Here is a 15,355-nt window from a genome sequence, read left to right on the forward strand (position 1 = left end):
TCACCAGTGCCAGGAGCACAGACAGTGCCCTCCCGCCTCCTCCCAGGCTCAGCAACTCCACCTGTGCCTGGGGAAGCCTGCAACCACCTTTGGGGTAGGCAACCCTGTCTGTGGACGCGGGTTCCCCAGTGTGGAGCAAGCAGCGAGAGGGTGTTTCACATGGCCCTGACCGCGGAGAGGCAGTCAAAGAAGGTGCAGTGAGGAAGTGTAGTGTCACATGCAGCGCTCACAGGAAACGGGCCAGCAGCTAGCACGGGAACTTGAGAACGGGGCCGTTTGCAGCCGATTAAAACAACACAGGTTAGTGCTCCCCCCGCCCCCGAAAAAAAATCTTCCACAGCCGCTCTAAAATGCCTGCCCGGCTCTCGGCTCTCTTTCCTGAGCTGCCTTTACTTTTGTAATGGGAGGTAACCGCTCTGGCTTTGAATGGAACAGCCACACGTTGTTAGAGGAACACGCATCCAGCCATTATTGTGAAAAGGAAATCCACATCTCTTGCTGCTTGGAACTTCTGTGCCTTTAAAAAACAAGCCTGGAGATGTGCACTCAATAACTTACTTTGCGGAATTCAGCTAAGCCTCTCCTCCTGTTCACCTATCAGCATAAGTCTGTGGAGGGACGAATCAGCTCATGTTTGCCGGCGGATCCGGCGTTCACAGGGCTGCAGAGCAGGGATATTGTGGGTAAAATCATGCTGCGAGGCTGCCTGCAAAGGTTTGTTGTTTGGGGCATACTTTTCATCAGGTAGAGAAGCATCTTTTGGCTTTGTTAAAATATGTGAAAATACTTTCTCGTGTCTTTATACATTCTTAAGTTCCCCTTTCTATTTTTTCTGCCCTCTTTCTTCCTTTTTTCCTTTCCTTCTTGTACTGACACACACGGGGAGCAGCGAAGGAAGAGGCCGGGCAGCTTGAACCTGAGATGAGGAAGTCCCCTGCAGTGTAAGAAGGCGCCCAGCCTGGGCTGGGGCTGTGCGCGGCCTGAGGAAGCCCGGAGGTCTGGCTGTTGTGTTTTCAGCTCGTGCTTCCCATGTATAAAGAAAGATTTGAAGAGTCTAGAGAAGAGCCTGGGACCTAGGTCAAAGGTTGGAAATTAGAGCCCAGAAACAGCGGAAGGGCCCAAGATTATTCATCCTGAGGCCACGAGGGACAGTTGAATTAAGAACTTCAAGTCAATGAAAGGTCCCTACACAGACCTGATGCTTTCAGACCTATCGGAGGAAGGAATCTGTCTCAAATTTGAGTTAGAAGAAGGAAGTTACTATATTCTTGGACTATGTTAAGGACTAGAACAGGTTAGCCAGAGAGGACAGTGAGTTGTGGGGGGTTTTTTCTGGGCATTTTGGAAAACAGAGACTTCTTCTGTGGCTCTGTGGATGTGTTGCTAGAGGCTGGGAGAGGGATGGAGAGAAGGGACCAGGATTGGTAGCTTCTCATTCTATCTTTTCATGCCATAGTGTTTCAGTGTCTGGACTGGAAAACAACAACGGAGGGGTGAGGGGTAGATGGACTCACATGTTGTTTACACCCCAGTCAGGCAAAATCACCAGGAGAGTGATGAAAGAGAAAAACCATTGTTTACTTTGTCCTCGGATTGCCACATTTTTCATGTTTTACTACCATGTTGTGTAAGAAAATGGAGAGGAAGTGGACAGAATCAGGGAGGATCCTAAGTTGGGGATCGCAGGCCAAGTGGTTTCAGAAACCCTGCACTGGGTCGACAGAGGCAGCCACGTTCCCATGGGGGAGGCGGTGGAGGGGAGATTGGAGTTTTTTGGTATTTGGAGCCCTTTGCATGAAGCAATGTTCCCCTGGAGGAAACATAGGGGAGGTGGAGGGGGCAGGTCTCTTGCACGAGGTGCCAGGAGCGCCCTGAGCACCCCACAGGCCTACAGCTCAGAGGAGGCCCGTCATCCCTAGAAGGAGCTCCTCTTTCGGTTTTGTTTTGCTGTTTTGCTCTTTTTCATTGGTCCTAGAGCTTTGTTGTTCAGGAATTTTCGTATTTAGCTAATCTGCTGCTCATAGTAGAAAAGGGTTTTCTATTTTGCTAAAATGCTTTCCAGATGGACCTGATGTTTTTTGTAAATGCATCCTTCCAAAAGCTGTTCCCCTTCTTCTGAGGCATCTGTTCTCTGGGGCCGTGTCTCACCCCCTTCTCTAGCTTCCCACCTTCACTGTGTTCCTTTGTGTTTGAGATGCAAGAAGACAGATTTATAGAGTGTCATTATTACACAATGCCTGTTTCCCAGACCTGGACGTGGATTCTGGAAGAAAAAAAAAGAAGAAGAAGACAGGGAATGGGCAGAAGGAGGTAAATCATGGGGGATAATGGAGAGCAACTGGAATATTAATCTCGCATGTAAGTTTTAGACAGGAATTACTTCCAACTTGAATACTGAGTTCAGTTTGAAAGTCAAAAGTAGAAAGAGATAAATGGTCACCTTTTGGCTAGAGAAAAAGTGGTGAATTTTATGGGGCATGTTACTGAATTCTCTAAATAAGAAGGAGGAAGGGGGCTGACGTTGCAAATCTCTCTTCTCCTGGACTTGACATATAGGCAGGCCTCTTCTCCCCCAAACCCCAGAGTCAGCATCCATCAGTGTTTAGGTGGCCTGGGTGTTAGAGGGATGAAATGATGAGTTATCATTCATGCTGGGAGGGAAAAAGAAAAGAAAACTCTGACGAGTGCAACCTTTACCATGAAGTTCATCCTGGGCCATCTTTTTTAGTTGACATCAGCAAGTCTGGAGGCCCAGCTCTCTGGACTCCTCAGAGAGAAGCCCCTGGCGATGGGTGAGGCCAACATGCTGAGAAATACCTACCGGGAGTCGTCATTTGTTTTTTAAATTGTGATAAAATACACATAACATAAAATTTACCATCTTAACCATGAAGTGTGTAGTTCAGTACTGTTAAATACATTCACATGGTTGTACAACCAATCTCCAGAACTTTTCCATCTTGCAAAATGAACAGAGAGCCATTCATCAACTCTCCCTTTCCTTCTCCTCCAACCTCTGGCAACCATGTTGTACTTTCTGTTTGTGAGTTGGACTACGCTAAGTACCGCATGTGGGTGGAATCATATGGGGTGGCCAAAAGTAGGTGTATAGTTGTGATTATACAAAACACAGAGTTTATTCTTGTGTTATTATTTAGAAATTTGTGCAAGGGGCTCGGCCCTCGCAGTCCTGGCTGCCTTGGCCAGCCCTCACAGCCTCAGCTGCCCCTCACAGCCCCTCACAGCCTTGGCTGGCTCTCGTAGCCCTGGCTTCATCTGGAAGGTCGTTTGGACAGTCATTCTGCTGTTCGGTCTAATTAGCATATTAGTTCTTTATTATATAGGATTATTGTATTATTTTCCATATGAACATCTGTGGACCTACTTTTGCCCACCCCATGTATAGTATTTGTCTTCTAGTAACTTCTTTATTTCACTTAGCATAATGTCCTCAGGGTTCACCCATGTTGTAGCCCATGTGTCAGAATTTCCTTCATCTTCAGGGCTGAATAATATTCCATTATATATATATACCACATTTTCTTTATCCATTTATCTGTGGATGACATTTGGGTTATTTCTACCTTTGGATATTATGAACAAGGCTGCTGTGAACATGGCTATACAAATATCTCTTTGAGATCCTGCTTTATTCTTTTGGGTACATACCCAGAAGTGGAATTTCTGGATCATATGGGAAATCTATTTTTAATTTTTGAGGAACTGCTATACTGTTTTCCATAGCAGCTGCACCATTTTACATTCCCACCAACAGTGCATAAGGGATTCTAATTTCTCCACATCCTAGACTATACTTGTTATTTTGTTGTTTTGTAGCAGCCATCCTAATGGGTATATGATGATATCTCATTTTTATTTGCATTGCCCTAATAATTAGTGATATTGAGTATCTTTTTATACTCTGGTTGACCATTTGTGTATCTTCTTTGGAGAAAGGTCTGTTCAAGTCTGTTGCCCATTTTTTTAATGAGGTTGTTTGGATTTTTGGTGTTGAGCAGTAGGAGTTCTTTATTCTAGATATCAAAGAACCATAGATTTTTTTTAAGCTTTTATTAAGTTTTATCTTTTTGTTGTATTTAATCCTCAACCAAGGTTATTTTGTCATTGATTTCCAGAGAGAGAGAAGAAGGGACAAGTAGAGACAGAGATAGAGAAACATCGATGTGAGAGAGACACATTGATTGGTTGCCTCCCACATGCACCCCAACCAGGGCTGGGGATCGAGCCTGCAACTGAAGTACATGCTCTTGACTGGAATCAAACCCAGGACCCTTCAGTCTGTGGGCTGACACTCTATCCACTGAGCCAAACTGGATGGGATCCATACATTTTTTTTTAAAAAGTATTGAATATTCAGGTTCTAATGTCCACATCATTTGCTACTAGCCAGTTACCTCCTGTGGTTTACAGCTGTGAAAAGAGCATGAATTTCAATAATATGTGTGTGTTTTTCAGCAATATATTTTTATCTTGACCCAGAAGTGCTACACAAAAAATCTTAGTCATTTTCAGCTTATAAGCAGTTCAATTTTCAAGAGCTTACAAAGGTGAGGGGAAGGAAAGGAAAGGGAAGAGAAGAGTTAGCTTGAGATGTTTTTTATTCCTTCTGTGATTTAAACTTTTTTGGTTACATACACTTCAAGAAAAAGCCTTACCTGGATTCTGTTGACTAAAGCCAGACTCCATACAGAAATGAACATACTTTCTGAGAATCATCCAGTAATTATGTCTTCTTATACCTCCCTCCCTCCAAACCTGCAGACTTCAAGGTAACTCAGATCATAAGATCATTGTCACTTTCCTTTGTGAACACCTCAAACAAAATGTTATATTTTGCTTTTAAGGAGTAAGAGGACCTGGGCTCTTGGAAAAGGAGCAAGAACAGTGTGATTCCTCTGGAAGTGCGGGCATGCGGTTTGTTTAGATTGCAGATTTTCTGGAAGGAAATGATGGGGAAGCTATGATGGAAGTTTGACACAGTGCAGTGTGGTTTTAGGTGCTGTCTTCTAAATAAATATTATTAAGGCTTATTTATACTTATTAATTCCCTGTTACACTTCCAGGGAAGGGATTGCCTTATGCCTGATTGGTTTTTCACTCTGCCATTTCAATTTCCCTCCACTTCTTCAGAAATGTATTGTTTAAAAAAAGGCTTTCCAAAAAAAGCCTCTTAGAGCAGGGGTCCTCAAACTACGGCCCGAGGGCCACATGCAAATACAAATATTGTATTTGTTCCCGTTTTGTTTTTTTACTTCAAAATAAGATATGTGCAGTGTGCATAGGAATTTGTTCATAGTTTTTTTTTAAAAAACTATAGTCCGGCCCTCCAACGGTCTGAGGGACAGTGAACTGGCCCCCTGTTTAAAAAGTTTGAGAACCCCTGCTCTTAGTGTCTCCCCCACTACCACAAAAAGGGGGGGGCATCAGAAAATGGCAAGAACAGTTGCATTTGTTTGTTTGTTTATTAAAGGATGGAGGAAAGCTTTTCCTTAAAAAGAATAAACTGGGAAAAGATGAGTCTTCAAAGTAGAATCCTGTTATGCTGCAACAAACCAAATCTAAGAGCCGCCTAGTCCTAGCTTATGTGACATCCTATGTCAGCTTCACCAGGTGTTCATATACCACTAACACTGTAATTTCTCAATACTAATTAGAAGTTACTGCTTTGAGACTGTCTAGCTGGCTAGCTACTAGGGTGTCTGTTTTGATACTTTCTGATGAATTAGACTTCCTTTCTACTTTTGTTTGTGTCTGGATTTTAATAATATATCATATTTTAAGTTTGCTCATTGTATTGGTTTATAATCCTGTGTGACTTAAAAACAGAGTCCTTTTTTATAGTAGGATACATGTTTGCATGCACATGCATGTGTGCACACACAAAAATATATATCTCTTAATAGGGGGAAATTCCACAGACCACTGGTGGTATGAAAAGGTTGGCGACCACTGGTTTAAGGAAACCTTTGGGCAGTGGTCGCTAACTGGTGGTCCGTGGACCACTGGTGGCCCATGAGGTCCAAAAGGTTGGTGACGGCTGCTTTAGGGCATATGCCTCCTCAATTAAAGGTCATTAGATAATACCTTGGAATCTACCATTATTTGGAATATGCTGCTAACTTCAGACTAGGAGGTTTTGCATATATCATACCTATAGATTCATTGGGAGGGTTTGCCTGTGGATTGCTATTCTTTCAGTAAATCGCTGACTTCTTAAATGGTGATTTGGAGCATCTTCTTTCATTTCCATGGCAGCTGTGGAAAGATTTGTTCTCCCTTAAAGGCTCAGGGATCTGTAGAATGATCTCGACTCCTAAAAACTAGGTGTGGGACCAACAGAGTTGCTGCCCAATACCTCAGCAGCTTGCTACGCAGAAGGCCGCGTGGAGAGAGCTGTGAAAGGGAGTTAGAGTTCCAACTCTGCCTTCTCGCTGCGGTGCGACTTCTCAGGAAAGTCCCAGTTCCAGAAGTCATTCAACCAAATGAACATTCTTGATGAACTGCCACCAGGGCTTGGCCTAAAACCTCTTTCAAAGCGAACAATATATGCCTTCACTTTTTTTCTCTTCTTCCCTCTGTATTTTCTCTTCTTTCTTCACTCCTGCCATTTCGTGCCCATCACCTCGGGAAAATTTGACCAGAATTCACCTGCATGGACTGCATGCTTCCTCAGCCAACCCTGTCTCTAAGCTTTTTGTTCCTCTTCTCCCGAGCATTGAGTAACCTTCCTTGCAAAACAGAAACAAATCGAGGCTAATGAGCATAATTACTGGTATAAAAATGCTTGAAAGGTTTTATGTAGGAAAAATAATTTTGGACGGAAAATAATGTTGTAAGCTAGATCCTGACGAACCAGGAAAGGCGATAATTTACTTTTTAAAACTTACTTTAAGGATTCATAAGGAGGAGCAGTAGAAAAAAGGGAATTGAAAAGGCCAGAGGATAATTTTCTCTAAAAGACAAAAATGTTAGGTTATTCAAAAAATATTTTTTTTCTCCTACTTTGGTGCCAGGAACATCTGGCCTTGGGAAAAGTTTCAGAAAGAGGCTCTCAGAGGCTGTTGTCATTATTTAAAACTTAAAGAGGTAGATGGAAAATAGAATCCTAGGTTTTTAGAAATAGAAGGGAACTTCAAGGTTCAGTCCTCTTGTTTTTAGATTTGGAAACTGAAACTCAGAAAGGTTAGGTGATTTTTCGTAGTCCAAATAACTAATTAGTGATACTAGTGGGTGCAGACCAAGGCTTCTAACTCCAGCCTGGGTCACCAGCTACAGTGTTGAGGGGTCACGAGGACTTGGAATCTAGATACAGGTGCCCTCGGGTATCTACAGAGGCTAGAGCCATGCCTAATGGGAATAAACCAAGAGACTGAGGAGTTTATGAACTCCCAGAATTCCAGCTAAGTGATCTCTACTCAATTCCTAGAAGACAGCACAGCAATATGGGTATAATACAGGGGTGGACAAAAGTAGGTTATAATTATTCATATGGGAAATAATGCAATAATTAATCAATGATTATATATATAATATATATATATATATATATATATATATATATATATATATATATGCTACTATGCTAAGTGTCCGACCATTCAACTGTTTGACCAGTAGCTATGATGTGCACTGACCACCAGTGGGGAGACACTCAACACACAGGCATGGAAACATGGAACAGACTGATGATTCTCAGAGGGAAGGGTGGGAAGAGATCAACCAAAGATCTTATATGCATACTAGAGGCCCGATGCACAAAATTCATGCAAGGGGCTCGGCCCTCACAGCCCGGCTACCTTGGACCTCGCTTATTTATATATATATATGACCAACCGTCCATCCGTCTGTCTGTCCACCTGACTGGTCAGTACAAATGCTGCTCACTGGCAATTTAAAAATAAATGTTGACTTGCACATGTGCGATACATATAAAGCTCTCACTGGCGCCCATCGCATGTGTGTGTTTAGATCTGTCATTGTCGATAGCGAATTTGGTTGTTTTTGTTGACATTCTGAAGCTGAAAGAAAGTGGCATTGTCATAAAAATATATCTAAACATGCGATTCTTTGTCCTAAAAATGAGCTCGTTCATAAATTAAATGAAGAAATTTTGGATATACTCAATGGAGATTTTCACAACTATTTGAATGATGATTCCATCAATTCAACGGATGATGCCAAATAGGAAAATTTTCCCTTAGAATTTCTTAATAGTATTACTCCTTTGGGAATGCTGTGTCATAAATTAAAATTGAAAGTAGGTGCAATTCATGCTACTGAGAAATCTTAATAGTAAATGGGGTCTTTGTAATGGCACTAGATTTATTACCAAAAGATTGTGACCTAACATAATCGAAGCTGAAGTGTTAACAGGATCTGCGGAAGGAGATTGTTCTGATTCCAAGAATTGATTTGTCCCTCTCTGACAGTGGCCTCCCATTTAAATTAATTCGAAGACAGTTTCCCGTGATGCCAGCATTTGTGATGACTATTAATAAATCACAAGAACAAACTCTAGACAGAGTAGGAATATTCCTACCTGAACCCGTTTTTGGACATGATCAGTTATATGTTGCTTTCTCTTGAGTTCGAAGAGCATGTGACATTAAAGTTGTAAATACTTCATCACAAGGGGAATCAGTCAAGCACTCTGAAATTTTTTTTTCTCTTAATTTGGCATACAGGGAGATATTAGAATAAGTTTAATCAATTTGTCAGTCATTGTTTTTATCAATGTTGTTTTTATATCATGTTTTGTTTGTTTTCATATCATATTTTCATTGTTTTTATGTCATGTTTTTATTGTTTTTATTTCATGTCTTTGTTGTTATATCATGTTGTTATTGTTTATTTATTAATCAATTTATATATTATTTTCATATACATTTTACTAATTTTTTTTCATCTCTGACACTTCTATTAGAAAGGGTGAATAGCAATATTAAAATATTTCTTCTAATTAATTTCCTCTCAATGTGCATGAATCCGTGCAACAGGCCACTAGTCCTATATAATGAAAGGATAATATGCAAAACGACCAAATGGTGGAACAACTGGTCGCTATGACTCACACTGACCACCAGGGGGCAGGCACTTAATGCAGGAGCTGCCCCCGGTGGTCAGTGCGCTCCCACAGGGGGAGTGCCGCTCAGCCAGAAGCCCTGGTGGGCAGCGGGCCTAAGCTAGCAAGTAGTCATCCCCCGAGGGGTCCTGAACTGCAAGAGGGTGCAGGCCAGGCTGAGGGATCCCCCTCCTGAGTGCATGAATGTCGTGCACTGGGCCTCTAGTACAAGAATAAATTCTGTGTTTTGTGTACACACAACTGTAAACCTACTTTTGCCCAACCCCTGCATTATAAGTAGACACCTAATTCATCCTACCTGGAGAAAGTTTATGTGTAGTGAATGGTGATGGTCCCCATGGAGCAAAGAAGAGGATAACTCAGAGAGGAAACTTCCAGCGGCCGTCCAGGATTGGCCAGGAAGAGTGAACATGCATTGAGAGGGATTGTCCAGTGTGAAGTTTCCAGATTAAGTAGCCCTCAAGAGGTTTCTCCATCCTTAGCTGTGATTCCAAGGTCCCTGAACCACCTTCTGAACCCTAAATAATGGGTACCATTATCTCAGAAGAATGTATTCTGGACAATGGACACGGTCATTAGAAATGACATCATTTGTGAATTTTTGTATGCCCAGCAGCCTCTTATAAATTTGTATTGTGGGTCAGTCATGCTGAGTCTGGCTCCCAGATAAAAGGGAGTTTAGGACCTCTGACAAAGTCCTTGTGCTGGAAGTGTGGCAATCTACCCCTTCCCGTGATGCCACTCCTAGGGGGTCTTTCCTGGATAAACAACAGCCTCTCCTTCATCACTCCTCTTCAAAATACCACAAGCATTATAAGAAGGAGGAAATGATATAATATGTGGGTCCTACTACTGGATATTACAATGCCCTTTTTGGACAATGGATGTTTCATGTGGGGTGTGTGTGTGTGTGTGTGTGTGTGTGTGTGTGTTTACTTTTGTTGTTGTTTGCTTGCTTTTTAGCATTTTCTCTTAATCCAGAAATATTTATTGAGTGCCTTCCATGTGGAGCATACATTTTAGTTGGAGGACTTGGACAATAACGAGAAACCCAATAGAATGGTCTGTTAGGTTATGTAGGGTGCTACAAGGTTAGAAAGCAGTAGGTATGATGGAAGAAGTACGGCGGGGAAAGGAAGAGCAGCAATGCAGTGGTGGACATGCAGGTTTAAGTGGGGTGACTGTGGAGAGGGTGGCATTTGAGAGAAGCCTTGGAAGAGGTGAGAGAATTCTTGCAGATACCTTGGGGCAGCGGTTCTCAACCTGTGCGTCGCGACCCCTTTGGGGATCGAAGGACCCTTTCACAGGGGTTGCCTAAGACCATCGGAAAACACATATCCTATCTAATAAAAGAGAAAAATGGTAATTAGCGTACGACGATACCCTTTTCATTGGCTAATCAGGGCTATATGCAAATTAACTGCCAACTATGATTGGCAGTTAACTGCCAACTAAGATTGGCAGTTAACTGCCAACAAGATGGCGGTTAATTTGCATATGTAGGCACAATGCAGGGAGGCCAAAGGGAAAGCAGGAAGAAGCCCCCTGCCACTGACAGTGATCAGAAACCCAGGGGGGAGCTAAGAGCTGGGGGGCAGGGCAAAGGCGGCCCTGGGGCCGCCTTTGCCCTGCCCCCCAGCCATGATCAGAGAATCAGGTGCCTTTTCCGCCCTGGCCAGTGATAGCAGGAAGTAGGGGTGGAGCCAGCGATGGGAGCTGGGCACGGTCGAAGCTGGCAGTCCCAGGAGCTAGGGATCCCTTGCCTGGGCCTAAAGCGTAGCCCACGATCGCGGGGCCGTTGCAGCTGCGGGTCCCCGCTGCCCGGGCCGGACGCCTAGGCCAGAGGCCTCAGGCCTGGTCAAGGGGCCGATCCGGTGATTGGTGATCGGAGGGTGATGAGGGTCAACTCCTCTGGCCGAGGCATCAGGCCTGGGTGGGGGGCGGAGCCGGGGATTGGGGGGATATGATGGTCCCCTTTCCCAGGCCTGAAGCCTGGGTCAGAGGCATCAGGCTTGGGCGGGGGGTGGACCAAGCGATCAGAGGGAGATAGGGGTCCCCTGCCCAGGCATGATTCCTGGGCCAGAGGCCTCAGGCCTGGGTGGGGGCCAGAGCCAGTGATCAGGGGTAGATGGGGATCCCCTGTCCAAGCCTGACACCTCTGGCGGAGGCATCAGGCCTGGGCAAGGGGCCGATCAGGCGATCGGAGGGTGATGGGGGTCAACGCCTGAGGGCTCCCAGTATGTGAGAGGGGGCAGGCTGGGCTGAGGGACACTCCCCCACACACACCCAGTGCACGAATTTCGTGCACCGGGCCCCTAGTTGAATATATAATTATATATTGTTTTTGTGATTAATCACTATGCTTTCATTATGTCCAATTTGTAACAATGAAAATACATCCTGCATATCAGATATTTACATTACGATTCATAACAGTAGCAAAATTACAGTTATGAAGTAGCAGCGAAAATAATTTTTTGGTTGGGGGTCACCACAACATGAGGAACTGTATTAAAGGGTCGCGGCATTAGGAAGGTTGAGAACCACTGCCTTGGGGAAAACACAGGGCCTGGAGGCAGGAGCATGCCTGGCAGAGTCCCGGAATAACAAGGAGCCAGGGTGACTAGGACTGAGTGAGTGCGGAGGAGAGAAGTAGGAGGCATGATCCTGGAGGGCGGGTGGGACTCTGATTTTCACTCAGCGTGAGAGGGAGCTTTGGGAGGACATTGAGCAAAGGAGAGAGGAGGACCTGGCTTTACCTCATAAGGGTCTGCCTGGCTATTGTATTGAGAATAAACTGCAGGAGAGAAGGTGAAGAGAGAGACCAGTTAGGAGGCTACTGCAGTCCCCCGGCGAGAGACGATGGTGCCTTGACCAGCTGGCAGCGATAGAGGTGGTTGAGGAGTAAATAGTCTGGTTATTTTGAAGGTAGAATCAACAAAATCATTGGTTTAAACAATAATAAACGCAAGAAGGGAGTCAAGGAAGACTCCAAGGATTTTGGTCTAACCAAAGAAAAAATGGAAATGCCATCAAACTGAGATGGGGAAGGTGGTACGTAGAGCAAGTGGGGGTGTAGGAGAGATACATGGAGTTTAGTTTGGGATATGTTGTCTGAGATGTCTGTTAGACATCACGCGGAAATATCAATTAGGCAGTTGCATATACATGTCTAAACGCAGGAGTTAGAATCCTAGAAGAAGTTAATCTTTCTTAATGGTCTGAATGATTTAATATTATTCCTAAATACATCTGTAGCTTGTAAAACTCCTATCAAAAAACATGCCATGGGCCTCTGCATAAGGACTTATTCACTGACTGATTTCTGGGACTGAAATCAGAGAGACAGTATTTACGTGTGTAAACAAGAGCAGAAGGGTGAGGATTTTTGTTTTAGGTCTTGCCTTTCACTGCAGAAGCCCCAGTGATTCCACGATTCCTTTTTTTAAGGGGGGAAAAATGTTAAGCAAAGTGGGCAAAAGTAAGGTTTATTTTTTCAAATGCTCAGTATAAGCAAATCAAGCTTTTCTGTGTATATACATCTTGGCAGTTGAATAAAATATTATGAAGTTATTTTCATATTTTAATATTTATGTAAATATTATCTTAATAATTAAAATTGTATTTATTGTCATTGTTTTTTTGTTTTTGTTAATCCTTACCTGAGGATATTTTTCCCATTGTTTTTTTAGAGAGAGTCAAAGGGAGGGAGAGACAGGAAGAGAGAGGTAGAGAGAGAAACATCGATGTGAGAGAGCCACATAGACCGGTTGCCTCCTGCACACACCCTGACTGGGGCTGGAGATCAGACCTGCAATCCGGTATGTGCCCTTGACTGGGAATCTAACTGGTGGTCCTTCATGCATGGACCAACACTCTAACCACTGAGGAACACCAGCCAGCATTTATTGTCTTTGAAACAGATGTTAGTTATAAAAAATTAATGAATTAGTCTACGCTGGCTCTTTTCTTGAGAGAAGGAGGTATGTTATCTTTATTCAGGAAGAACTCTGAGTTCTTATGGGTTGGATCTAAGTCTGTGCAAAACGTACCTTTTGACCTCTAATTTACTTTTTGTCTACTTTTTAGTTAGCCTAAGTAAGCAAAAAGGATCTATTTTAAAAATACCTAAATTGGTGCACTGGAATAACACTGGCAGTTCCTACCCCAAACGGAGATGGAAAGTTTTTATTCTCAATCTTATGCTCCGTTTATAAGAAGAGCATCCATCAAGCTTGTCTCTGTCTCATTAGCCCCTCTGCCAGCCTGTGAGATAGGCCCCGAATGAGTCCCCTCACAGACGTGGACACTGCCTCCGAGGGACGAAGGGACTGCCCCACAGTTCACAGAGCCAGAACTCGGACCCGGGACTGTCTGCCTCCAAAGCCTGACCTACTCTACTTGCCAGAGCATGGAGCAGAGTAAAACCAACCAGAGCATTCCAGTTACTATTGTAGACCACGAGGCAATGCAGAACGACCCCTTTTATGATAGACCTGAGACATGGGCTCCAGTCAGAAACTTCGCGTGGTTGCTAAACCAATCCTTGACATGAAAGGGTTTGTGGGAAAAGTCTCTTTTTTGGCTTCTGCCCCATTGAGTGGTGGGGCTACTTGGGTGGTATGACACCTATGGACTAAAAACCATCAAACCCTGAAGGGAATACCTGACCCTCTCTTGCACAGAAGTCTGCTGGTGCCAACTGCCAGAGCTGGGCCAGGCTGCTCGGAGAAGGCGCCTGAGAGCTGGGAGTCTACAGCCAGCCTGCCCCAGGGAGACATGAGTGGTTCAGGACCTGGAGGCACTGACCTCAGCTCCAGGCTCAGGAAGGAGGGCTGGGCTCTGTCCCCTCAGTACAAGCTAGAGTGCTGAAGAGCAACAGGGTCAGCTGCCACCCCAGTAACCCTCCCCGGGGACCCTTGGGAGGAGCAGTCAGCAGTTGCTATTCAGTCTGTTTGCATGGGTATACCCTTGCTTCAGAACTAGTTGTTGGTTCATTACCAATCTCAGTCATGCGACTGACTCTCTCTCATAATTAGAGATCTCTCTCATAATTAGAACAACGAAGGCTTGGTGCCTGGCACAGCGTGGGGTGCCCCAGGGCCCTGTTCTCACATCAGACATTATTCTGATTGGTTAGTGCCCATAGCCCTGATTGGTTGTTAAATATTTTGAATATAACTCTGCCCTACCCCCAATAAAATGGAACACTGAAAGCATTTCTGTGAGCAGATGATGACAAATCTGGGGTCCAGGAGGGCAAAATTTAGACCTATAATTGGGTCGTAAGTTCACTGGTTCTCCGATAGGGACCTGTTGATAGCATCCCAGGCTATTCACTATCTAGAAAGAAAATACCTACAGTGGTTATACCTAGAAAGGTAATAAGCAGAGGTCAAGCAGGGCCCAGGAAACAATTTTGATTCATGTTTTCACAGGGCCTAAGTTTAAGAAGATTGAATGTTACAGGAGTACATCTCTCTACTCCAGTCCTACCTGTCATTAGAAAAATGGTTACTACTTTGAAACATGGCTTGTTTGCTTCCATAGATCAGCTGGTGATGACCTGCCCAGAGGAGGTGAAAGGTTCATTATAAGCCAAGCTCCCCTAACCCTGATTTACGTATTAGTGCCAATCACTTGCCTTTTGCAGCTGTGGTAACAGTTTTCAAAGTTGATTTATTTCTGAGCTGGACTAGCAGTTCTACATGGTGTTTTTTTTGTTTTGTTTTTTAAATGGAATCTTTCACAAACGCAGTAAATACCCACACATGGTGGATTTCCGGGGTATGTGAGGAGTCCTTGTGCCCATCCACAAAGCATGAAACTGATTTTTAGATGGTGCAAGTGAAGATATGATGAGCGCTTTGACTCAGGGATTTTTATTTTTATTTATTTTTTTAATTATATTTTATTGATTTTTTACAGAGAGGAAGGGAGAGAGATAGAGAGTTAGAAACATCGATGAGAGAGACATCGATCAGCTGCCTCCTGCACATCTCCCACTGGGGATGTGCCCGCAACCCAGGCACATGCCCTTGACCGGAACCGAACCCGGGACCCTTTAGTCCGCAGGCCGACGCTCTATCCACTGAGCCAAACCGGTTCGGCGACTCAGGGATTTTTAACCCGAACCATGTAAACTAGATGGGGAAAATAATACATTTTTATTTTCACTAACATCTCCCTGAAAACTTGCATTTCCCTCACTTATTAATGTAGCCAACAAACTGCAGTAATATAGATTACTAC

At 43.9% G+C, this 15,355-nt stretch overlaps 1 protein-coding gene across 6 annotated transcripts in view; it reads left to right on the forward strand.

Annotated features, from left to right (window-relative positions):
- The window catches only part of WIPF1 (WAS/WASL interacting protein family member 1), a 113,599-nt gene that overhangs the window by 40,631 nt on the left and 57,613 nt on the right, over window positions 1-15,355 (forward strand). Inside the window, exon 1 of one of the 6 annotated variants that reach the window (XM_059704030.1) lies at window positions 204-300. The exons of 3 other annotated variants lie outside the window; for them this stretch is intronic. The gene's annotated coding sequence lies outside the window, so the exon portion shown is untranslated. Of the gene's footprint in view, window positions 1-203; window positions 301-597; window positions 715-15,355 lie in introns of those variants that run through there. 2 more of the 6 variants (XM_059704029.1, XM_059704031.1) reach the window with 2 other exon arrangements.

The sequence above is a fragment of the Myotis daubentonii genome, chromosome 7, assembly GCF_963259705.1.
Source record: "Myotis daubentonii chromosome 7, mMyoDau2.1, whole genome shotgun sequence".
NCBI classification, from domain to species: Eukaryota; Metazoa; Chordata; class Mammalia; order Chiroptera; family Vespertilionidae; genus Myotis; species Myotis daubentonii.